Source organism: Tamandua tetradactyla, chromosome 2 (genome assembly GCF_023851605.1).
Source record: "Tamandua tetradactyla isolate mTamTet1 chromosome 2, mTamTet1.pri, whole genome shotgun sequence".
In the NCBI taxonomy this organism is placed as follows: domain Eukaryota; kingdom Metazoa; phylum Chordata; class Mammalia; order Pilosa; family Myrmecophagidae; genus Tamandua; species Tamandua tetradactyla.
In genome coordinates this window covers 199,810,537-199,834,963 of record NC_135328.1, presented here as the reverse complement: position 1 = coordinate 199,834,963, position 24,427 = coordinate 199,810,537, and the positions used below count along the sequence as shown (strand labels likewise).

Here is a 24,427-nt window from a genome sequence, read left to right as displayed (position 1 = left end):
GATGTCACCATGTCCCACATTTCCTGGGGAGGTGGCACAGGGGTAGGACCATGGCTCCCTAATGGGGGACCCTGAGCAGATGCCTGAACCAGAAAGAGACCCAAGCCAAGGAAGGTCCTCGGTGACCAGCATGGGTCTGGGAAGTCCTCACGGAGGTGATGCAGGGGCGAGCTGCCGCCATAGATGAGAGATTAGGGAGGCCAAGGAAGAGGTGGGGCATTTGAAGTAGGGGACCAGAGCTGGAGGGGTGTCCAGGGGTCCTCAGCCTTCTAGGGCTCACTGTATACTTAGTTTCTACTTTCTTTTTTAAGTTGAAAAATAATACATACTAGTAGTAAACATGTCAAACAACAGAGAAAAAAAAAAATGGAAGCCTCCCCTCCTTCACAGTTCCTAAGGGATCAGTGTGAACTTTTGTTGTTTGTTCTTCCAGACATTTTCCTATGAACCTACAAACTTACAAAGATAAACAGACTTAAAAATTTTTTTTTTGCATGGGCAGGCTCCGGGAATCGAACCCAGGTCTTCAGCATGGCAGGGGGGAGCTCTGCCTGCTGAGCCACTGTGGCCCTAAAATTTTTGTTTTTATACAAAAAAAGGGGGGGCATTATAAAAAATGCAGTTACAGCTTTTTTTCTATCAATCTGCTGTGATCAGCATTTCATGCCAGAAGATACATATTTACTTCCCGCTTTGTTCTGACGGTATAGTTTTCCACTGTGGGGATGTACATAATATGTAGCATTCTCTACTGGTGGGCATGTTTTCCCCTGGTTCACACAAGGCTGTAAGGCCCTACATACAGAGATAGTATGCACGGTGGTTGAGAATATTAGCTCTGCTAGATTTGAACCCCTGCTTTGTGAACTTATGGCAAGTCACTTCATCTCTCTGTGCCTCTTTCCTCTTCTGTCAATAATAGTACTTGCCTTATATGTTTGGAGGACTCCTCAAGATGATTCACAATGCAAAGCCCTTAGAACAGAGCCTGGTACAAAGCAAGTACTCATCAAATATAGCTAGGATTAATAGTGTACATCAACCTTTGCTAGTTAGGCAAGTATCTGCAAGCTGACTTCCTAAAAGGGTTAAAATGTTGACAGGTATTCCTGGCCTACCTTGGAAGACCAGAATTTGAGCAGCACACTTGGAGAGATTAAACTGCATTCAATTTTATTGCTTTATTCAATAACCTCTGAGTGGGGACCCTGCTCTCATTCATGCAGCCTTACTCCCACCCCATTCTGCATTCCACAGTAATAATTGCTTTCAGCATCTGAGTCCTCATCGTGTGCCGGGAATCATGCAAAGCGCTTTAACCTGACTTTTTCATGTAGAACAAGAACCCTGCCAGGTGTATTCCATTATTCCCATTTTACAGGCAAGTAAGAGAAGACCTGACCTAAGTTGGGGCTGCCAAGTCCTAGAGCGGAAGGAGAGTTCAGGAAAGAATTCTTTCATAGGAGAGGGGAGGTCTATGAAGAGGTGAGATGAGTTTCAGATGTGAGGCAGCAAAACCTTGATTCTCTTCAGAGCTCAAAGGACCCCCCGCCCCTAGAATAAACAAGATGGACAGAGACCCAAATTAATGATTGAGGAAATGGACTGCGGAATTATCAGCTGACACCCTGCAAGCACTCCAAGAATCTTGTGATTCATCCATTCACATATTTACTGATTGCCAGCTATGAATCAAGCATTGGACTAATCGCTGCAGATATGGCAGTGAACCATGACCAAGAAACTTGGAGTTTACAGTCCAGCTAGAAGAAGTGGTGTGCAATAGAAAGTGGTGTGCAAGCATCAGGGTAGGGCTTTGGGGAGCAAAGCAGAGCTGAGAATACCAGGCTGGCCCATGCAATAAGAAAGAAAAGCAATAAAACCACAGCCAGGCGCCCACTTCCTCCCTAAAAACCTCTAAGATTTCTTCAACCCATAACCACTGCCACGGCCAGCCTTGAGGCCAGCCAGCTGAGTTGCTGGCTCACCCAGAGCATGGGTCCAGGAACTCTGTAGTGTGGATGCTTTTGAATGGTGTGAGATAAAGACTCCAGGCTAGGAGGGGGTCTGTGACTGTCATGGACTCAGGAGGTGAAGGAGCTGTGTAGGATGTGACTCAGAGGACAGGGCTGAGGGTGGGTGCTCAACCCAGTTCAATGGGTGCTCACCTCACTCCGCTCTGTGGTTAACACCTTCCTCCCTCTGCCTGACACCCACTTGTTTATCTCTTCGGACAACCCAGCTGTCAGTCTGTCATGTGCAATGAGTTGGCCCTGGCTTCACACCCTAGGATGGGTAAGAGATCCTAAGATAAGACTCTCCAGCTTCACATTTGCAGAAGGGGCCTCGAGACTCTCAAATCCTCCCCCTGCACCCACCGACCTTCCAATCCTTTTGTAGACAAAACTGCAACTATGTCTTCAACTGACATCTCAGATCATCCCACTCATTGCCCCCATCTTGACCATTCCAAGAAGACAGGGGACAAGGAGAGGTCACATCCTACTTTTTTCCACCTTAGCACGATGACCCCTGCCAGATGTATCCCATTACTGCCATTTTACAGGCAAGTAAAACTGATACTCAAAGACCTGACCTAAGTTGGGGCTGCAAAGTCCTTGAGGGGAAGGAGAGCTCAGGAAAGAATTCTTTCATGGGTAGGGGGTGGTCTATGAAGAGGTGAAATGAGCTTCAGATGTGAGACAGCAAAATCTTGATTCTCTTCAGGGCTCAAAGGACCCCACCCCCACCCTGCGCTCCCAGAAAACACAAAATGGACAAAGACCCAAATTAGTGATTGAGGTAGTATATTCTATTTTTGGTAATATACTCTAAACCCCCATCTATGTATACTTCCTACATATACATAGATGTCATTTTCAGCCTTGTGTGGAACAAGGAAAATTGGAAGTTCTGCATTAGAATACTATGCAGCCAGGAAAAGGCAGGAGGTGGATTTACTGGGCACCCTCTCCATTCCAAACCTCTTTACAATCATCATCTCATTTAATCTTCCCCCAAATCTTTCAAGGTAAGAGTTATCAATGTGCTAATTTATAGATGAGCAAACAAAACCTCAGCAAGGTTGCCCTCAACTCGGATGCATATAGTGGCCATGCAGGTGACAGCAATCAGAGCAAGTCTGTGTGCTAGATTTAGCTGCCTCACAAAACCAGATTTGGTCCCTTAGCCCCAGAGCTTTTCATGTTTTTAGCAGTCTCAAAAAAGCTTATCACCGGGGTGCACGAGTGATTCAGAAAGCTTGCCTTCCATGCCGGGAGACCCAGGTTCAATTCCCGGACCATGCACCCAAAAAACTAAAACAAAAGATATGACCCCGGGGCTTGCAGGGGAGACACAGCCCAGGATGCCCTGCTCGCCCTGGCCTGGAAAGGCGACTCCGGGTCCCGTGGGCCTGCAGCAACCAGCTGAGATGTGAGGTGCTGCTGCGGGCAGCCGGAAGTGCGGTGGAGGAGGCCGAGCACGCCGGCGCTGGGCAGCCGCCGGCCAAGCAGCCTCCGTTAGCGCGTGTCTAGGGCGCGTCCGCCCCCCTGAGCCCGCGGGCCGGCCTTGCGGGCCGGCCTTGCCTCCCGGCCCCGAGGCCCCGCTCGACCTCCGACCCAGGCCCACGCCTCCGCCACCCCCTGCTAGCCCCCTTCCTGAGGAGCATGTAGGAAAAATAGCAGATGATTTTTTAAAAGTGATGACTATTTCGAAATCCAGAGTCGAACTCACAGGGGATTTGCAGCAAATGAGTGAAACTGCAGGTGATATTGTGGCCATAAGGGATTAAAAGTGACTTTCAATGTAAAGTGAGACACCCAATTGTCCATAAACCTCACTCCAAACCCAAGACTTCAGATATCTTTGAAGCCGGTTTTTCTTCCAGTGATGTAACTCCCAATGATTTGTTTGCTGATGAGGAATTATGGGCTCGACTTGAAGAGCTAAAGTGACAAGCAAAAACGCTGGATGAAATTTACTAGTCAGCCCGACTCTGGGATTGCAAATGGAGAGGATACAATGTCTTCTGAAGAGGGAAAAGATCAAGACCCACAGGCAAATGGGACGCGAATGGGACTCAGCTAGTAACGGACTCGCTCACTTCCAGCAGTTGTCACGAGGATTTTATACATTCGGAACTGCCCAGTGGCCAGGTGCACAGTCAGTTGAATTGTTGGGTGAATGGTTCAAATCCCTGTCCTGGTAAGGAGGAAGACAATGGTAATGATGATGAAGAGGATGGTGATGATGAAAATGACCAAGGTGCTTTACAGGTTAGAGGGAATTCTGCACCAAGAAAATAGTGTTTTCATACTGTTGAAGCTAAGAGGGTCCGAACAAAGACTGGAAAAGATCCCGCTTTAAAATCTGGCGGAAAGAAAGAAGAAGCCGGACGTCAGCGCGAGAACGGCCCTGGCCGTGGGCGCTCTGCCAGGGAGCCGTCTGCTGTCAGGGCTCCCGCTGGCATTGACAGTCTTCGTTGAGGTTGTGAATGGAGACTATGGCCCTTGTAAGTCAATCCTGAAGAGAACAGGGAGGACGCTGAGAGAACAGCGCCTGCAGTGGCACCTGTGAGAGCAGTGCTGCTGAATCTACTGATGGAAGGGGAGTTCTGAGGAGTATTGGCTGCGAAGAAGCCACTTTTAGGCATAGCAGTGAGAGCATTTGGGAAAAATAGCCACGGCGAGAAAATCATCAAAGCAAACTTTTGCTCTTCTCAGGAACACCTGAGGCTTTTTCTGGGACTGTAATAGAAAAAGAATTTTTATTACCCTCCTTGCTTATCCTGTGCTACCTACTACTCCAGAATGAAAAGAATTTTTGTTGGATGTGTCATAAGAAACTACCAAGAGGGTTTCGAAGTTCAGAGCAGCCAGATTGCAACAGAAAAACTAGGCTCTGCTTGGAAAATGGGAGTTTACATCCTGAAACCTAGTTTTGCATTTATTTAGCGTATATAGCAAAATATGTTACATGTAGTTTGAAATAAGGAATCCTGAGTTAATTTGACAGCAGTCTCTTCCCCTTAGAGTGGTGTTAAAATTAAATGTTTGAATACCTAATATTCAGCTCATTTTGTTAAATTCCCTGAATACTATCAACAGTATTGTCTGAGTTTGCCTTTTGATGCAGTGGCAGCATTTTGAATTATTTTTTAAAGTATATTGCTTTTGTGTTTCAATATAGGCAGTTTTGTACCAGCTGTGATAACGTGTATACCATATGGATCATTTTAAAGAAACTTTTAAAATTTCAAATGGATCAACAATTATATTTCATTACTTGCTTTAGCTTTTTTTTTTTAACGTGGACAGGCACCGGGAAATGAACCCAGGTCTCCAGCATGGCAGGAGAGAACTCTGCCTCCTGAGCCATCGTGGCCCGCCTTGCTTTAGGATTTTAAAGGCACTGTAACAAAACAAAAAAAAAAATCCAACTTGTCTTGTAGATTTTGCAGTTAGGTGACTATTTAAAAACTTCTCCCTTTTGAATGTCATGCTATATCTCAAAGGCAGAAAGTTTTACATGTGCCCTATGAAAAAGTTTCTTTGATTGTAGAAGAATGGTATTTTGTAAAACTTTTTTTTCAAGTAAAAAATTGTATGGGAAAAAAGAAAGCTATGACCCCGGTGACTTCACTGGTGAATTCTGCCAAACAGTTAAAGAAGAATTAATATCAAATCTTCACAAACTCTTGCCAAAAATAGAAGAGAAAGGAACACATCAACTCATTCTATGGCGCCAATATTACCCTGATAATCAAAACCAGGCAAAGAAATTGCAAGAAAAGAAAACTAGATAACAATACCTCTTATAAATGTAGATGCAAAAATCCTTCACAAAACATAAGCAAACTGAACCTCAACATTTAAAAAGGATTATATTATGACCAAGTCAGATTTATCCCAGAAATACAAGGTTGGTTTAACATCCAGGAATCAATTAATATAATTCATCGTCAACAAAATACAGGACAAAAAAAGTGATTATTTCAAGAGATGCCAAAAAGCACTTGACAAAACTCAACACCCTTTCCCTTTCGTAATAAAAACACTCAGCAGACTAGGAATAGAGAATTTCCTCAACCTCATAAAGGGCATCTACAAAAACACATACAGCAAACATACTTAATGGTAAAAGATTGCCTGTTTTCCCCCTAAGATCAGGAATAAGTAAAAAACATTAGCTCTCACCACTTTCATTCAATATTGTACCAGAGGTTCTAGCCAAAGCAATTAGTTGGGAAAAATAAACAGATTGGAAAGGAAGAAGTATAACTATTTCTATTCACAGATGACATAATTTTGTATAAAGAAAATCCTAAGGAAGCCACGAAAACCTATTAGAACTAATAAATGAGTCCAGCAAGTTTGCAGGATACAAGATCAACAAACAGTACTGAGAAAACTGGATATCCATAGTCAAAAGAATGAAGTTGTTCCCCTCCCTCACTTTTGCACAAAATTAACTCAAAACGGATCAGAGATCTAAAGTAAGAGTTAAGACTGTAAAATTCTTAGAAGACAGTATAGGCGGAAACTTTCTGAACCTTGGGGTGGGGCAACGCCTGCTTAGAAGCAACATCAAAAGCAAAGCAACAGAATTTTTAAAAATGGATAAATTGAACTGCATCAAAATGAAAAACTTTTGTGCTTCAAAGGTTATCATCCAAAAAAAAAAAAAAGGGTTATCATCCATCAAGAAAGTGAAAAGACAACCCGCAGATGGGAGAAAATTTTTGCAAATCATATGTCTGATAAGGAACTAGTTCCCACAATCTATAAAGAATTCTTACATCTCAATATTAAAAAAGACAAATAACCCGATTTAAAAATGGGCAAATGATCTGAATAGACACTTCTCAAAAACAAAGATATACAAATGGTTAATAAGCGCATGAAAAGATGTTCAACATTTATGAGTCATTAAGGAAATGCAGACCACAACCACAGGAGATACTGCCTTATACCACTGGCATGGCTATAACCTGAAAAAAAAAAAAAAAGAAAGAAAATATTTTCTTTCTTGATGAGAATATGGAACCCTTGTACTTGCTGGTGGAAATGTAAAATGATGCAGCTATTGTGGAAAACACTTGGCAGTTCTTCAGACTTAAATGTAAAGTTATCATGAGGCCCCAAATTTCCATTCTTAGTTATATAACCAAAGAAAATTGAAAATATATCTTCATGCAAAACTTGTACACAAATGTTCCTAGCAGCATCATTCATGATAGTCATAAAGTAGAAACAACGCAAATGTTCATCAACTGATGAACTGATAAATAAAATATGATATATTCATACAACGGAATGTTATTCAGCCATAAAAACAAAGGAAGTACTGATTCAAAACTACACATGAACTGAAATATTGAAAACATTAGACTAAGTGAAAGAAGCCAGTCACAAAGGCCACATGTTGTATGATTCCATTCATTTGAAATGTCCAAAATAAGGAAAAACATAGCAACACAAAGTAGACTCGTGGTCCCAGGAGCTGAGGGAAGAGGAGACTGGGAAGTGGCTGCCAATGAACATGGGGTTTCTTTCCGGGATGTTGAAAATGTTCTGTAGTTAGTGGTGATGGTTGCACAATCTTCTGAAGATACTAAAAAAATGGAATTGTACACTTTAAAAGGGTGAATTTTATGGTACATGAGTTATATCCCAATAAAAATGTATAGAGGAATGATTTTCAAATAAATTGATGACACAGCTTTAAAAAACAAAAACAGAAATGGAATACTTTGATATGTGCTGCAACGTGCATGAACCTTGCAAACATTATGCTAAATGAAAGAAGCCAGAAACAACAGCAACATGATTCCATTTATGTGAAATGCCCAGAACAGGCAAATCTATAGAAATAGAAAGTAGATTGATGATTACCTAAGGCAGGGGGTTTTGAGGAAAAATGGAGAGTGACTGCTAATGGTTATAGGATTTCTTTTTAAAGTGATGAAACTATTCTAAAACTGACTGTGGCAGTGGTTACACACATCTGTTGAATATACTAAAAACCAGTGAATCGTACACTTTAAGTGGGTGAATTGTATAGTGTGTGTGTTATGTCTTGATAAAACTCTTTCACGAAGAGAGATAAGAATAGTCCCATTCCCCTGACAACTGGAATGCCTTCCTGGGGTTTCCCCCAAGTACCTTCTGCAGTGATGTGAGCTCCAAGAAAGGAGGTCCCAGTGAAGGGCCATCGGAACCCATCTGTCGGCATTATCCCCACCCTCCACCTAAGGGTATGTGAGCAAGAAAAGGCGCTGGGCAGTGATTTGTTGGAAGAGCACAGGCTCCGTGGTGGCAGAAATGGCGGTTGAAACAGGGGTTCTGCACTCACGTCCCTCCCCCGCTCCTAGGGTGCCTGCCTGCACTGCACAGAATGGAAAGTGAAAAATTACATTTCTCAGACCCCCTTGAAGCTGAGACTCTGGATGCAAAAAAGTGTTGTGTTAATTCGATGCATTTGGGTGAGATTTGGAAGGAGGAGGTGAAGCAGTCTAAGGCTCTCTGGATCCAAGCCATTTTCTCCCAGTGTCAGCAGAAGGCCCAGCGTCAGGGTCTGGGTTTTTTTTTTTTTTTGGCTGGCGTTGCTCTAGCACAGATCTGGAGCCAACAGTGTGGACTTCCTAATTCTTCATCTTTCTGAGTGTAGCAAAGGGAGTAGCCCCACTGGCTGTTCAGTTCTGTGATGTTGTTCTGGAGTCATCCTAGAGGCCACATCTAGAATCAGCAACCTGTCCCTTTCCCTTATTTTGGAAGCACTTAATGCCCACTCTGCTTGCAATAGCAGTTTGTGTTACCAGTAGCTGAGTCCTGATGAAGCCGGATTTCACCTTATGTGAAGACATTTAATCACCCTGACCCTGTTTCCTCAGCTCTGAAATGGGAGTTGAGGACACTTCCCTGAGGAGTCAGTATGAAGCATTTTAAGTACTTAACATGTGACTGGGCGATAAGTTCATGAACCGAAGCTGTTTTATCAGGAGTCACCATGGTGCAGACCTCTGTACCCGACAGAGTGTGAGGCAGCAGAGTGCCTCAGACTGCATGCCACCCCCACCCCCCCGCCCCCCAGAAGCCTGCCAGATCCTTCCTGTCTCTGAATCTTTAAAACTCAGAGCTGGGCAGTCTATCAGTCTAGGTAAAACTGTGCTCTGTCAGCCATGGGGACGCAGGGCAGGAGAAAGGTGACCAGTTTAGCACTCAGATAATGTCGGTGCCGTGCATCCTTTTAAAATGAGAAAACTGAGGCTTAGAGAGGTTACAGGACTTGCTTGAGATCAGCATGCCACAAAGGGCAGAGATTGAAGCCACATGGTTCTGACTCAGACCGTGACTCCTTCAATCAGTGTACCGTACACGGACCTGCTGCATTTAGCACAGGATCAACTCCCCACACCGTTTGGGGAAAGGAATTGGCATCAGTATTTCAATGAGAAAATATCTGTATAAGCACCTCCTTGCTTGGTCTACTCAGTGGACAAGGACACCCGTCCAGAAGACTGGGGCAACTTGGGTACCGCAAAAAGGGATCAGAAAGTGACAGGCCATTTGCTAGCATGAGTTCAAGATCTGCCAATACTAGTGGTCACCCAAGGGGCCAGGAGAAAAGATCTGTTCATTCAGCTGACACTGACCAAAGACAAACGGTGTGCTTGGTGCCTTGGGGACTGCAGCAGGGCCTTCTTGGAGGGGTGCTTGGTTCAACAGAGAGCCAAAACAGGGTCATGTATCCTCCCCTCTCCTGTCCCCGAGCTAACCTCAGAGCTGTCCAAGGACACCATTGCCAGGGCACCAGGACTTTCCCATCCTCAGAGAGGCTCCTCAATTTCCATACCAGTAACCACTCACTTTAAGTGGGAAACTTCCTGCTCTTAAAAGCATCTAAGCAAAGATCCCAATTAGAGCAAACTCTTCAAGCTCTGAGGGTCCCCGGCCCTTATTTCAGACATATCTTGCCTTGTCGTGATTTACAGTGGGGAGAGCATAAGGCCTTGCCTCGTCTCAAACCTACCTCAGCTTCAACCTGGGCAAGTTACAGAGCCTCTATGAACCCCTTTCTTGACCTGTAAAACAGGTCTACTAACTCTTATCTTGCTGGAGAGATAAAGAGAGGTAACCCGTGGAGCAGATTTACTCAGGGCCTAACTCCCGCTCAATTGATGACCACCCTTCCTCCTGTTTCCTCTCCTGACATTTCCTTTTTCAGATCCCAGCATCCTACAGGGCAGAAATAGAACTTTATGGTTTTCCTTATCCACACCTATACTGCTCCACAATCTCGCCTCTGTGGCTGCCACCTGACAAAACAGGTTCAACAAATGAGTCCACAGTCGGAAGCCCGTGGTAAAGCGCTCACTTCACGCACTTCATTTATTCATTTGTTGAACAAATGTGTCTAAAGTCCCAACCCGTTGCCAGGCCCTGTGCTGGGTGCTAAGGACATAAAGAGGAGAAGGAGAAATGGCCCCTGCCACCGAAGGATGCAGAAGCTGCTGATAAAACAGACAAGTCAGCTGAGCATAACAGTCCGGTGTGATCACTGGGCTCCTGGGGCATAGAGGAGGGGCAAAGAGTGTCAGAGAAGACTTCCTGGAGGAGGTGATGTCTGACCCATCAACGTTTATTTCATTTAGTGTCTTGTCTCTGCCTCCATTGAATGGAAGCAGAATGAAGGCAAGGTTTTTTGTCTGTTTTGTTCACTGCTGTATCCTTAGGAATAAAAGACTATCTGACACGTAGTTGGTACTCAGTATTTTGTGAATGAACGAAGCAGACAAAGAAAAGGAAGAACTCCAGGCAGAAACTTACAGGCAGGAGACAACTTGTCTCCTCTGGGATCCTAACTACCTTGCTTTTCTTTCAAGGGACACAATAATCCCTTATAGAGCTTGACCAATTCCAAAGGCTTTCATGCCTACTGCAGCCTTTTAACCTCACAGTAGTCCAGGGAGATGGGCAGGGCAGATAGATGCAAGTCTCCCTGTTCGTCAGTGTGGAAACTGATCCTTAAAGAGGTAAAGCAACTTGCCCATGATTCCATGGCAAATTGAGGGCCTTTGCTGAGAGGAAAATTCAAGCCCCTTCCTCTGAACCCCAGCTTTCATCCACCTCCCTGCTGCAGCACCAGAAGCTCTCAGAAGGCAGCTCCACCTTCCAGAACAGGCAATGCAAGCTGCAGGTGCTCAGCCGAGCTAGGTATCTCAACCTTCAAATCCAGCTGGGAGACCCACAATCTTTCCAGCCGGCTACAGAAGCTATGCAAAATAATAATAATAATGAGGAGGAAGTAGAGGAGGAGAATTGGAATTTTTCTCTTGTTATGATAGGTTTATTTTAGTGAGTTAAGTGCTATATATCCATGACTTCATTTATTTTTCATTGCAACTCCAGGAGGTGGATATTTTTCCTTTTGTTTTATAGATGAGAAACTGAGGTGTAGACAAGCTGAATCACTTGTTGGACACAGCCAGTAAGTGGTGCAACCAGATCTTAAGCCAAGTCTGTTGAACTTTTACCATCTTGAAAGACCAGAGGCCACAGGTCTGATACTGAGACGCTGAAATGCTGAGGTCACCCTGGGGCCTGGGAGGACCTCATGGTTCTGGGCAGGCAGTAAGTGCCAGGAAGGCCTGAGGTTTTGACTCAGAATCTCTTCCGCTGCCTTGGCCCTGCATGCAACAGACAGTACAGGTGCCTGATAAGTACCTAGCGTGGCTGGGGTGCAAATGTAACTCAAATGCCCAGGCTTCCCCAGGCCTGAGGGTAAGTGATGGCATGTTGATAGAAATGACTTCAATTTCACTCCAAGTCAGGCTTAAAATCTCCCTCGGTTATTTCTCCTAGGCAGTTGAGCATTTTGGTTAATGGCCCAAGGCCCCGAAGTCAACCAGTTTATGTTCAAAACCCATTGCAGCCATTCTAGAGTGTACCTTGGGCAAGTTATGAAATGTCCCTTAACTTCAATTTCCTTATGGGAAAAGTGGGAATAGTAATAGTTCCAGCCCTTAGAGTTGTGATAGTAGTCATAAGAAGCTGTGCACACAAAATGCTTAACCCAGCCCCTGGTGTAGGGTGAGGCTGGAGGCAAGGGAGCTGTTAGGAGGATTGTATCTGGGAGGGCCTGAGGGTGACCTTGTAAGCTCCCAGATGTGCCAGTTGCCTCCCTGGGAAACCAAAGACCCTGCCTCCTTAAGCCCCCCCAAAGCTAAGCCAGTAAGACATGCCCACCATGCCAAAGCCACATTCTGCTCTGCAGTAATGGGAGGAGTGTCCTGCTCAAACCCTGGGTTTCACCACATCAGACCTGGTATGAAGGGACTGAAATGGCACGCCTTGCTCTCCCATGTGTCAACCCTGCCACCACCGCCATGGTTAAAGCAACTCCTTCAGTTCTGGCAAGTGGACCCAGTGGCTCTTGTCCTGCATCTTGGCCATCACATCCTCCCTGGGTTTCCTCAGTCTTCATGCACCTGGGCTGCTGGGATCCAAGCCAGCCCCATAACAGCTGAACCTCGTTAGATTCCATGCTTTCTCCTGGCTTTGTAGTTATAAGGGGTTATAGTGGGCTCTCCAAAATGTCTATCCGTATCCTAACCCCCAGAACCTGTGAATTTGGGGAAAAAAGGCCTTTTTAGATGTAATTAAGGATCTCAAAATGAAGTCTTCCTGGATTAGGGTAGGCCCTAAATCCAATGATGAGTGTCCTTCAAAGAGAAGGGGGAGAAAGAAGAAACACAGATGGCAAGGCCATGTGAACACAGAGGCAGAGACTGGAGTGGTGCATTTACAAGTCAAGAAACGCCAAGAATTGCAAGCAGCCACCAGAAGCCAGAAGAGAGGCATGGAATGGATTCTCCCTCACAGCCACCAGAGGAACAAACCCTTCATCTGGCACTTCATCTTGGATTTCTGGCTCCAGAGCTGTGTTAGAATACATTCTCTTTTTTTTTTTTTTTAGAGAAAGGGAGGAAGGGAAGGAAAGACAGAGAAGGAAGGAAGGATGGAAGGAAGGAAGGGAGGAAGAAAGGGAAACATCTTTAAACATTTTCTTGTTTTATTATATTTTGTTTGTTTGTTTGTTTTTTACATGGGCTGGGGCCGGGAATCGAACCGGGGTCCTCCGGCATAGCAGGCAAGCACTCTTGCCCGCTGAGCCACCGCGGCCCGCCCCACATTCTCTTTTTTAAGCGACAAAGTTTGTGGCAATTTGTTATGGCAGCCCTAGCAAACCAAGACAGTTGGAAAACTCTTCATAAAAGAAAATGACCAACTGATTAAGAGAGAACAGAGAAAGTGTTGAGGAAGCACAGAGCAGGGAGGGTTTCTTCTGTCTGGCCAGTGTCAGGGAAGGCAATCTCACCATGTAACTGGATGGCTTCAAAGGCCTCCATGGCTTACCAGACCTGGTGGCATAATCTATGGGGTGGTGCTGCTTGATGCAGCCCCTGTTCATGCCACCTCCAGAATGGGGGTAAGGAAGTTATCATGCACAAGACCTCATTCATCCTTGCAGGGGAGTTAGAATCTTCAATTTGCAGGTAAGGAAATAAGGCTGATCGATTTTAACTGATCTGCCCAAGGTCACATAACAAACCAGAACTCAAAGCCAAGCCTAACTCCAGGATCTGTGCGCTAAGAATCATGGGGTCATTTGAAGAACCAAATGAGCAACTTGTGAAAACACTTTGGAAAGTGAACAATTGAAATTCAAGGCACCATTCTTAGTAAAAGTGTTTTGAACTAACTTGAAAATATTCTCCTCTGCTTGGTCAAAACCTCCCCCCTGGGCATTCAATGATATTATCACTTATAGGTTTGGTCATTCCTAGGACATCAAAGGAGACACACAAGGTAGTTTACAAAACTGAGATTTCTCCTCTCTGGACAGGATGGGCAGGCATGGATTCTGGAAAATTCCCATGGATTTCAGCAATACTAGACTCTGCTCTGTGCCCAGCTGGAAGGAGCTGTCTGAAGTCCATGGCAGCATAAGGACCTGAGAATTTACCCGGCTCAAGATAATTTCAAGCCAGCTCTTTCCAAACTTATTTGCTCATGTAGTACTTATAAAATGAGAGCATATTAGGGGAACACAACCAGGAGGTCAGTCCTCCAGGTTAAAGGAGAAACCCAGCTTAATTAAAGGAGCCCAGCCTCTTACAAAACCACAGGGGTGTCTCACGAACTAACTGCGGCAGAAGGTGATTCCACTTTTGAATATGCAATAAGCACCGAAGCATATAGTCATATGCTGAAATTATAAAACAAGTTGCAAGACATAAACTAGTTAAATTATCAAACATCCGAAATTCAATATGTGGGTGGCAAATGCATTAATGTGAAAATGAACAAATATTTGTTGAAATGGAACAATGCATTTATGTACCAGAGAGTCATTCATGAAAATTTGGGGGAATTCTTGGTGTGTTGGTTTGGGTCCTCTCAGAAGCAGATGCCAAGAGGGTATTAGAGGTGGAAGAGATTTTGCTGGGAGAAACTCCTGTGAGAGAAAATGGGTGGGCGCTGAGGAAGCTGGGAGAGCTGCTGAGCCATGGTACAGTTCAGACCTCCGTATAGGAGAGAAGGAAGGAATGAAGGTTGGGTAAGAAAAGTCTTAGACTGCGGTGCAGCTCTAAGAAAATTTCAGTAGAGCCGATGGGGAGTTCTCAAGCCAAAGTCATCTGTTGGAGAACTCCCTCCTCTCCCAGATGGTCCTGCCTTCATGTTCCTACTGCACTGAGTCACTGCCTGAGAACAGCTCATGGGGAGTGTGGGCTCAAAGAGAGTATGGCGATGGGTATCAGCCATGACTGTTGGGGGACTCACAATACTTGAGTATGGCACAACATTTATTGAAGGTAATAATTACATGATAGCAAGACCAACTATAGAAATGTGCTTAGGTTATTATATAATGTTTCCAATAAATTAAAATATATACCACCAGAAAAACAGAGCCCAGAGATTCCACAGAAAAACCTTTCAACCAGCTGGGTCCCACACCCAGGGAGATCTGATCAAATGCCCAGACACCAGCAGAAAATAATGGATGACGCTCGGAAAATTGAAGATATGGCCCAATCAAAGGAACAAACCAATAGTTCAAATGAGATACAGGAGCTGAGACAACTAATGCTGAATATACGAACAGAAATGGAAAAACTCTTCAAAAACCAAATCAATAAATTGAGGGAGGACATGAAGAAGATATGGGCTGAACAAAAAGAAGAAATAGAAAATCTGAAAAAACAAATCACAGAACTTGTGGGAGTGAAGGACAAAGAAGAAAAAATGGAAAAAACAGTGGATACCTACAATGGTAGATCTAAAGAGACAGAAGCTACAATTAGTGAACTGGAGGATGGAACAACTGAATACCAAAAAGAAACAGAAACTATAGGGAAAAGAATGGAAAAACTTGAGCAGGGAATCAGGGAACTGAATGACAATATGAAGCGCACAAATATACGTGTTGTGGGTGTCCCAGAAGGAGAAGAGAAGGGAAAAGGAGGAGAAAAACTAATGGAAGAAATTATCACTGAAAATTTCCCAACTCTTATGAAAGACCTAAATATACAGATCCAAGAAGTGCAGCGCACCCCAAAGAGAATAGACCCAAATAGGCGTTCTCCAAGACATTTACTAGTTAGAATGTCAGAGGTCAAAGAGAAAGAGAGGATCTTGAAAGCAGCAAGAGAAAAACAATCTGTCACATACAAGGGAAACCCAATAAGACTATGTGTAGATTTCTCAGCAGAAACCATGGAAGCTAGAAGACAGTGGGATGATATATTTAAATCACTAAAAGAGAAAAACTGCCAACCAAGACTCCTATATCCAGCAAAATTGTCCTTCAAAAATGAAGGAGAAATTAAAACATTTATAGACAAAAAGTCACTGAGAGAATTTGTGACCAAGAGACCAGCTCTGCAAGAAATACTAAAGGGAACACTAGAGTCAGATACGAAAAGACAGAAGAGAGAGGTATGGAGTAAAGTGTAGAAAGAAGGAAAATCAGATATGATATATATAATACAAAAGCCAAAATGGTAGAGGAAAATATTATCCAAACAGTAATAATACTAAAAGTTAATGGACTGAATTTCCCAATCAAAAGACATAGAATGGCAGAATGGATTCAGCTTTAAGACAAGATAAACTTATGAACCATGTAATAACATGGATGGACCTAGAGAATATTATGCTGAGTGAATCCAGCCAAAAACTAAAGGACAAATACTGTATGGTCCCACTGATGTGAACGGACATTCGAGAATAAACTTGAAATATGTCATTGGTAACAGAGTTCAGCAGGAGTTAGAAACAGGGTAAGACAATGGGTAATTGAAGCTGAAGGGATACAGACTGTGCAACAGGACTAGATACAAAAACTCAAAAATGGACAGCACAATAATACCTAATTGTAAAGTAATCATGTTAAAACACTGAATGAAGCTGCATCTGAGCTATAGGTTTTTGTTTTGTTTTGTTTTGTTTTGTTTTGATTTTACTATTATTACTTTTATTTTTTTCTCTATATTAACATTCTATATCTTTTTCGGTTATGTTGCTAGTTCTTCTAAACCAATGCAAATGTACTAAGAAATGATGATCATGCATCTATGTGATGATGTTAAGAATTAATGATTGCATGTGTAGAATGGTATGATCTCTAAATGTTGGGTTAATTTCTTTTTTTCCGTTAATTAAAAAAAAAAAAAAAGAGAAGGGATAATTGGAGATGAAGGGATACAGACTGTACAACGGGACTGGATATAAAAACTCAGAAATGGACAGCACAATACTACCCAATTGTAATGCAATTATATTAAAACACTGAATGAAGCTGCATGTGAGGTATAGGTTTTTTGTTTTTGTTTTTTTTTTCTTTCTATTATTGTTTTAATTCTTATTCTGTTGTCTTTTTATTTCTTTTTCTAAATTGATGCAAATGTACTAAGAAATGATGAATATGCAACTATATGATGTTATTAAGAATTACTGATTGTACATGTAGATTGGAATGATTTCTAATTGTTTTGTTAATTCTTTTTTTAATTAATAAAAAAATATATATATATACCACCAGCATTGATTGCTTTTCCAGAATAATTCACGAAGTCTCAGGAAACATTTTGGAAAATTCTGGATTCCATGGATTTTTGGCTAAGGGATGGTTGGGGTGATGGAAAGGGGACACAAAGTTGTCCCCCAGGAGAGCTAGAGAATCTAGTCTGATTCTCCCACTAACTTGCTGTGGGAGCTTCTTCAAATTACTTCCCTCCTTGGGTCTTAATTTCCACACCTTAGAACAGGTGCAAGAAAGAGGGGTTCCTATCTATCTCTGGGAACTGCCACTCATTGCGTCTTAGAGACAGGTTCTTGGGCAGAGGGCTCTTAGTCAATGTGTCTGCTTTTGTGACATTAGAGGCTCACCCTTGCCTTATGCCCGCGTAGGCTTGCCAAGCAGGGGGCCTCTACCACCACCCTCTACGCTGGCTTCTCCTGTGCAGAGATCTCAATTCCTGGGTGCTGTGGTATGATAGCTAGTGAGGTAGGGAGGCTTTGGGAGGGAGCTACGGTAAACTAAAGGAAGGTGTCACCTTCCAAAATCACCTCTGAGGAGATTGGTGGCCCCTTTGGAGCACTACCCATTTCCAGGAAACCCTCAGAGGCTAAGTGAAAGAGGGGGCTTTTAAGAAACGTAGCCTGGAGGGGGCTGAGGTGTAGTCATAGAACCTCCTGTACAGATGGGAGGCAAGCTCAGGGCCCAGTGATGCCAACCGGGTGTGGAGAGGAGTCAGAGAGGACAATAAGAAGGGCATAGGGGTAGTGTTGAGAAGGTCAGTGTGTATTAGATTCCCCAAGAGCAGGGTCTGTGTATCTCCCATCTAACTAGGGCTTCCCTGAGGCACCACAGGATGGGATATGGGTCTTTCATTAGGTTGGAAGTTTCTTGGGGGACTCTGAAATGCAAACTCAATCCTCTAATTCCCAAGTCTAGCCCAATGCTCCTTCTAATTCCCCCCAAAGTCTGCCATTATCAATGCTCTCTGCTACTTAACTCTCAGCCCTCCACCCTGGGGCCTGACATGCTCCTTCCAGAGCTGCTGGTTGATTTCTGTTTGCAGCTTCCTCTGGATTTTACTGTCTTGTGACAGTAAAGGTCCTGTCTTCTTTCTCCTTTTTAGCACTTAGTCCTGTTTTTGCTCTTTTCCTTTTATCAGAACCTTCATTCCTCTGAAAGGAACAGAGGCCTCTGGCTGACCCATCATCACTGCACTCTTGACAATTAGCTCTAAGCCTGAGCACCCACAGTCCACAAGCATCAAGTCCGGTAAATAGTAACAGTGACCAGCACTGACGGCAGAGTGGCCGTGTGCGAGACACGATACCAGCACTGTACACTGGCCATCTTCCTTCGGTGGCTATTATGGAGCTCCTACTGCACACCAGGACCCGTGCAAGGGGCTGGGGAGACAGCAGTTGAGATCCTTGCCCTCTTAGAGTTGACTTCCTCATGATGACTCTGGAAGGTAGGCATTATTACCCCGCCTTGGACATTACCTAAGGTTACAAAGCCAGGAAGCAACGTTTCTGCTTGGGGTGATGGTTACGTTTTGTGATGCTTGGTGATGAGGGTGGCACAACATTGTGAATGCAATTAATAACACTGAACTTTATACTTGAAAATGGTCCAAATGGGAAATTTTTAATAAACATTAAAGAAAGCGACAAAACCCGTGAGCACATTATTTCAGTCCCTCCCAGGACCTTGGAAGGGGCCCCACAGCTTCAGTGGATCTACTTCTGGTCTACTCATTACTGGAAGGTATGTCTTGAACTCAAGAAGGGAATGGACAAGAATTCTCCCATTCCAGCTTAGTTACTCTAGAAAATTCCCCCAAAGATCTCCTGGTTCTTTCTCTTCCTCTTTTCTTTAAACAAAACAAAACAAAACAAAAAACCCCACACAATTCTCAAGAAAATTGCATTTTGGAAAGTTGAAGGCTTCAGCTGTGGGAGAGGAGGGGGCAGGTTCTGCAATAGAAAGTGTTAAACCTCTGACCAGAGATGAACCTAGCCTTACATTGACTTCTTTCCAACCCTTTAAAGTGGCCATAAGCCTTCCTGCCTCAGAGTCTTTGCGCGTAGTTCCCTCTGCCTGAAACACAACCCACGTACACATACCCATCTTCACCTTTTTTCCACATCTTCGCTTGGCCAAGATTTAGGCATCTATTAAGTCTCAGCTTAAAAGTCATTTTTCTCAGGAAGACCTTGCCTGATTCCGGAGACTTAGCTGGGCCCCAAGGTCACACACCATAGAGGTCTTTTTAACTACTGTAATTATTAATTCACTATTTTCCTACCCTACTAGCCCCATGAGGTCTGGGGCCTGGCTTGTCCGTGTGTCTGTCTTGTTCACGCTTGTATTTTCCCAGTCCACATCGCAGTGTTTAGCACACAGTGGCACGCAATCAATATTTTCAGATGAATGAATGAACAAAGGAACTCAGTTGTGGTGGTTGAAAAAAAAGGGAAATTGAGGAGAGTACACCCCCTGCTGGACATTAGGAGTACCAACACCCAGCACATCCTCTCTGAGCTGGAAAGAATGATGGGGCAGTAAACTTCTTACCTTTAAGGTGGTCTTGGGAACTCTCACCTAATGGCCAGACTCCTATAGATCCGCCTCAGGTTAGGGTTTCTTCTCACCTCTACTAACTTCACCTTTCCTCTCCACCCTCAGAGCATCTAACCTTTTTTTTTTTTTTACATAGGGAGGCACCGGGAATTGAACCCAGGTCCTCTAGCATTGTAGGCAAGCATTCCTGCCTGCTGAGCCACTGTGGCCCACCCAGAGCACCTATTCTTGCCCGCAGTAGTTTGACCCCAACACACGTCCTCGTCCACACAGGAGAACGTCTCGCCCCAAACTCCATTGAGATTATAACCCACACTTCCCTACAATTAGTACTCCTCTGTCTCGGACCTTTAGCTTTGAGTAAGAATAGGCCCACTTCTCTCTCCAGCCAACACAGCAAGCAAACTCACCACCCTCCCCCTGTCTACGTGGGACACGACTCCCAGGGGTGTGGACCTCCCTGACAATGTGGGACAGAAATCCTAGAATGAGCTGAGATTCAGCATCAAGAGATTGAGAAAACCTTCTCGACCAAAAGGGGGGAGAGGAAAATGAGATAAAATAAAGTGTCAATGGCTGAGAGATTCCAAACAGAGTCGAGAGGTTATCCTGGAGGTTATTCTTATGCATTAAGTAGATATCACCTTTTTAGTCAAGATGTAATGGAGAGGCTGGAGGGAACTGCCTGAAAATGTAGAGCTGTGTTCCAGTAGCCATGTTTCTTGAAGATGATTGTATAATGATATAGCTTTCGCAATGTGACTGTGTGATTGTGAAAAACTTGTGCCTGATGCTCCTTTTATCTACCTTATCAACAGACGAGTAAAATATATGGAATATAAATAAATAATAGGGGGAACAAAAGTTAAAATAAATTTAGATTGAAATGCTAGTGATCATTGAAAGGGAGGGGTAGGGGTATGGTATGTATGAATTTTTTTCTGTTTTCTTTTTATTTCCTTTCCTGAATTGATGTAAATGTTCTAAGAAATGATCATGATGATGAACATGCAACTGTGTGATAATATTGTGAATTACTGATTATATTTGTAGAACAGAATGATCATAAGTTAAGAATGTTTGTGTTTGTTTGTTGTTATATATATATTTAAATTAATTTTAAAAATAAAAAAAATAGGCCCAGATTCTTCCCTAGATCCTCTTTTCCCCTCCTTCCTAATCAGTCAATAAGAAGTGACTGGCTGGGGCCTTGGGGTGGAGGTGAGGAGGGAAGGAATGCTGAGTGCTGAGCATGGAAAGTTGGTTGTGGAGGTGGGAGGAAAGGGAACTAAGGGGTGTTGGGGATTGGAGGAGTGGCACGTGGGAAGTGTGTTTCTGAGACAGGGTCTTGTTAACATTACCAGAAAAGTGGATTTGTTTTGCAAGGGGGGTGTCGTGGTGGGGGATGTGAGAAGAGTCCTGAGATGGGATATTTAGAAAATGGTGAAGGAGAAATTCCCAACTACTGCCTTGACTGAAATAGAGTACCACAGCCCAGATTACACAATGTGGGCACAATGAGGGGTTCATAGAAAAAGATTGGGGTTAAAGAAATATGTGGGTTCAGTGAGAAATATAGGGGCTCAGTGAGGGTGGGATGGGGCTCAGCAAGTAGGATGGAGGCTCAGAGAGGAGTTGGGGGTTCATGAGGGCAGACAGGACTCAGTGCCAAGGACATGAGAAGGGGTAGAGAGGGCAGGAAGAAATCTCCTCGGTTGAGGGTACAAAGGAGAAGTGGGTGGGGGTCAAGGAAGGCTAGGAGGTCGCTCCTTCTTGGTGAGTAGAGGGAGAACAGGACCATACTCCATAATTCTCCCATCCCCGGCCCCTCCCCTAGCTATGTCTCCAAATGGGGCTGGGGAGAGTGACAGTTACTTAATGACTCTGGGTCCTGCCAGCTCTTCTGAACAGCCAGCCTGTGGTCACTGGGGGACTAGAAGGGACTGAAGCCAAAGTCCAGGTTATTGATCTCTGGTCCTAAAGGTCAGTCTCAGGGGCAGAAGGAGTGGTGTTGCCACGGTGGGGACCTCAAGGGACCCCAACAGTGGGGCTGTGCTGCACAGTCTGTTTTTCATTTCTGCATCATTGGCTTCCCCCCCAACACACACACACACACACACACACCCTCCTTCATTCTGACCTGCCTGAAACTTCTGCCTGGTAGGGTGTCTCAGAACACACTCATGGGTGCCTGGAGTAGCTGGGGTGCATAAAAGCAAGGACTCAGGTGGAGGAATTCACCCTTATCCCCACTTCTCTCAAAGCCTTGGGTGTCTATGAACTTGTTGGTGAAGCCAGCGAAGAAAGTACTTTCTGGCTATCAGGAAGGATGGCTCAACCCACTTGGCCTTGGACAGCCACTTAACCTCTTTGGATCTTCCTTCTCTTGTCTACAAAATTAAGGGGTTGAATCAGATATGCTCTAAAATCTCTTCCAGGATAAAGGATCTAAGATTCTAAGAAATGAAGTGGGGATAGGGGTTGACAATAGAGGTTAGGAATTAGGATTCGCTTGGGTTTAAGAAATGATAAAAATAATTCTTGGACCTGTAAACAAAATCTGGATTCTAATAGTGCTCACTATTAACCTTTGAGACCATAAATCCCCCTTCTATTTGATATATGGGGAGATGAGGCCCAAAGAAGAGAATTGCTCAAGGTCACACAGTTAATGACAGAACTGGGACTAGAACCCAGAACTTGCTTACCATGCCTCTCTGTCTCTATTATTTATAAGGTTTGTTGATTGAACAAATAATTGAAGATTGAATGAATCGAGTGCAGGTGAACGGAATACAGGTCTCACTGTGCTTCTTCCCAGGGATGTGGGAACCACCCTTTGGGGTTGTTCTTCAAACAAGCTATTAACTTTCAGGCCTCTGTGCATTCATATTTGCTGTTTCTTTCCCTTGGAACACCCTTCTCTCCCTGGCTTTCAAAATCCTATTCCAGGAAAATAAAAATAAAAATAAATAAATCATGATCAACGCTTGAAAAAAAAACCCTATGCAAAGTCCAACAGAATACTGCTTCCTCTTTGAAGCCTTCCATAGCATACGTAACATGTCAGCTTTAACTGATCCCACAATATACTATATATGGCCTCTATTGTACATCCCAGTCATAATATGATGCCATAATATGATATATTTGCCTAACTATATATCTTCTTCTCCACTATTTTTCTCTCACTGAGCAGGCAGAGAAACCACAGTTTAGAAACCAATCCTGACTTTGAATCCACATTCCATGACTGAAAGGAGTATACTAGAAAGCTGAACACTTGGATTTCTAGTTCTTGTAACTTGGTTTCTATTTTATTTTTTTAAACAGACCCTTAACACTTCTTATATTTAAGTAACACACCAATTAATAACTAGGCTGAACATACCAACCAAGAAATATGAAGTAATATAACAAACAGGCATTAAATACTTAACACACTGATTAACAATTTAAAAGAATTCAACTTTTACTATACACCCAGGTAACACACCTAAACTCTTACTACACCCGGGTGACACACCAGCTAGCACTTAAACAGGCCTATTTAATCTCAGTAAATACCAATTGTTGGATTACTCACTTTCTAGGAGTATGCTCAACAGACAAATTTACGACAGAGCTTCAAACCCCGTAAAACATGGTACCCAGAAAACAGGTATAGAGGTCAGAGCAGAGGGGATCCTTCTGGAAGTGTGGCCCAGGCCTTTCAAAGGAATTCTAACTGCCATATTTACTCCCCAACCCACTTCTACCCTGATGACCCACTCACCCAGTCAGATGTCCAGACATGAAACCGGAAACAGTTTCTCTCTTGTCACTGGGGTTTTAGGTTTCAGTTTCCACATTTATAATATGGGGGTGGGGATAGGAGAGGGAAGACAAGATCTGCAGCTATAACGTCTGAGTCTGAGGCCTCTTCCAATGGAAGAAGTGTGGTTTATTAATATGAATGCTGACTCTGGAGTCAGCCTGCTAGAAATTGTATCTCAACTTATCCCTTACTCAGTGAGCTTGACAAGTTACTTAATACCCCCAAGCCTCACCTTCATCTGTAAAGTGGGAGTAATAACCATGTTTATCTCCTAAGTTTGCTGGGAGGATTAAATGAGTAAATATATATAAAGAACTTAGCACAGTATCTGAGCCTTTAAAAAAAATAGCTATCATAATTTTTATTTCACTGCTAATACCCTGGATTCATAACCTCAGAATCCAGAAAAGACACCTCCAACTTCAATGTCTTCAAAGCAAACTTAGTGTTCTTCATTCTGCTAGGGGTCAGCATAGCAGAGAGGTAAAAATATGGCTTTGAAACTATTAAGAAGGGCAAAATAACAGCATTTTTAGACCTATAAAGTCCCGAAAATTTCCCTTTCATGCACCCTTTCTTAGGCAATCACCTGAGAATGTGCTCCTCAAGCACTAACCAAGAAAGAGGAAGATGAGATCCAGGAAACAGTGACTCTAACCAGGGGAACAGTGAAAGGAAACCCCAGGATGACAGCCAAGAGAGCAACCAGAAGCATGGAAGGTCTCAGGAAAGAGGTTCTGGGAAAATATTATGATGGAGCCTTTCGACAATAGTCACGGATATTTCAATAACAAATAGTGTGGAAAAGAGAGATAGAAATTTAGAGTCCAGAGAAAACAAATAGCAGTAAAAGAAAGGAAATTTCCTCCTACTAAACATTGCAATACAGTGAACATTTCCATAATCATGACAATGTAAACACTGGTTATCAATTTAGTTGGA

At 43.6% G+C, this 24,427-nt stretch overlaps 1 long non-coding RNA gene and 1 pseudogene across 1 annotated transcript; both read left to right on the top strand.

Annotated features, from left to right (window-relative positions):
* Positions 1–37: 37 nt before the first annotated feature.
* On the top strand, positions 38–24,427 carry LOC143674678 (uncharacterized). Its single transcript, XR_013171156.1, has 3 exons — positions 38–155; positions 18,248–18,357; positions 24,067–24,427. It is a non-coding gene; the product is annotated as an uncharacterized LOC143674678 (long non-coding RNA).
* On the top strand, positions 2,526–4,899 carry LOC143654979 (unconventional prefoldin RPB5 interactor pseudogene; annotated as a pseudogene).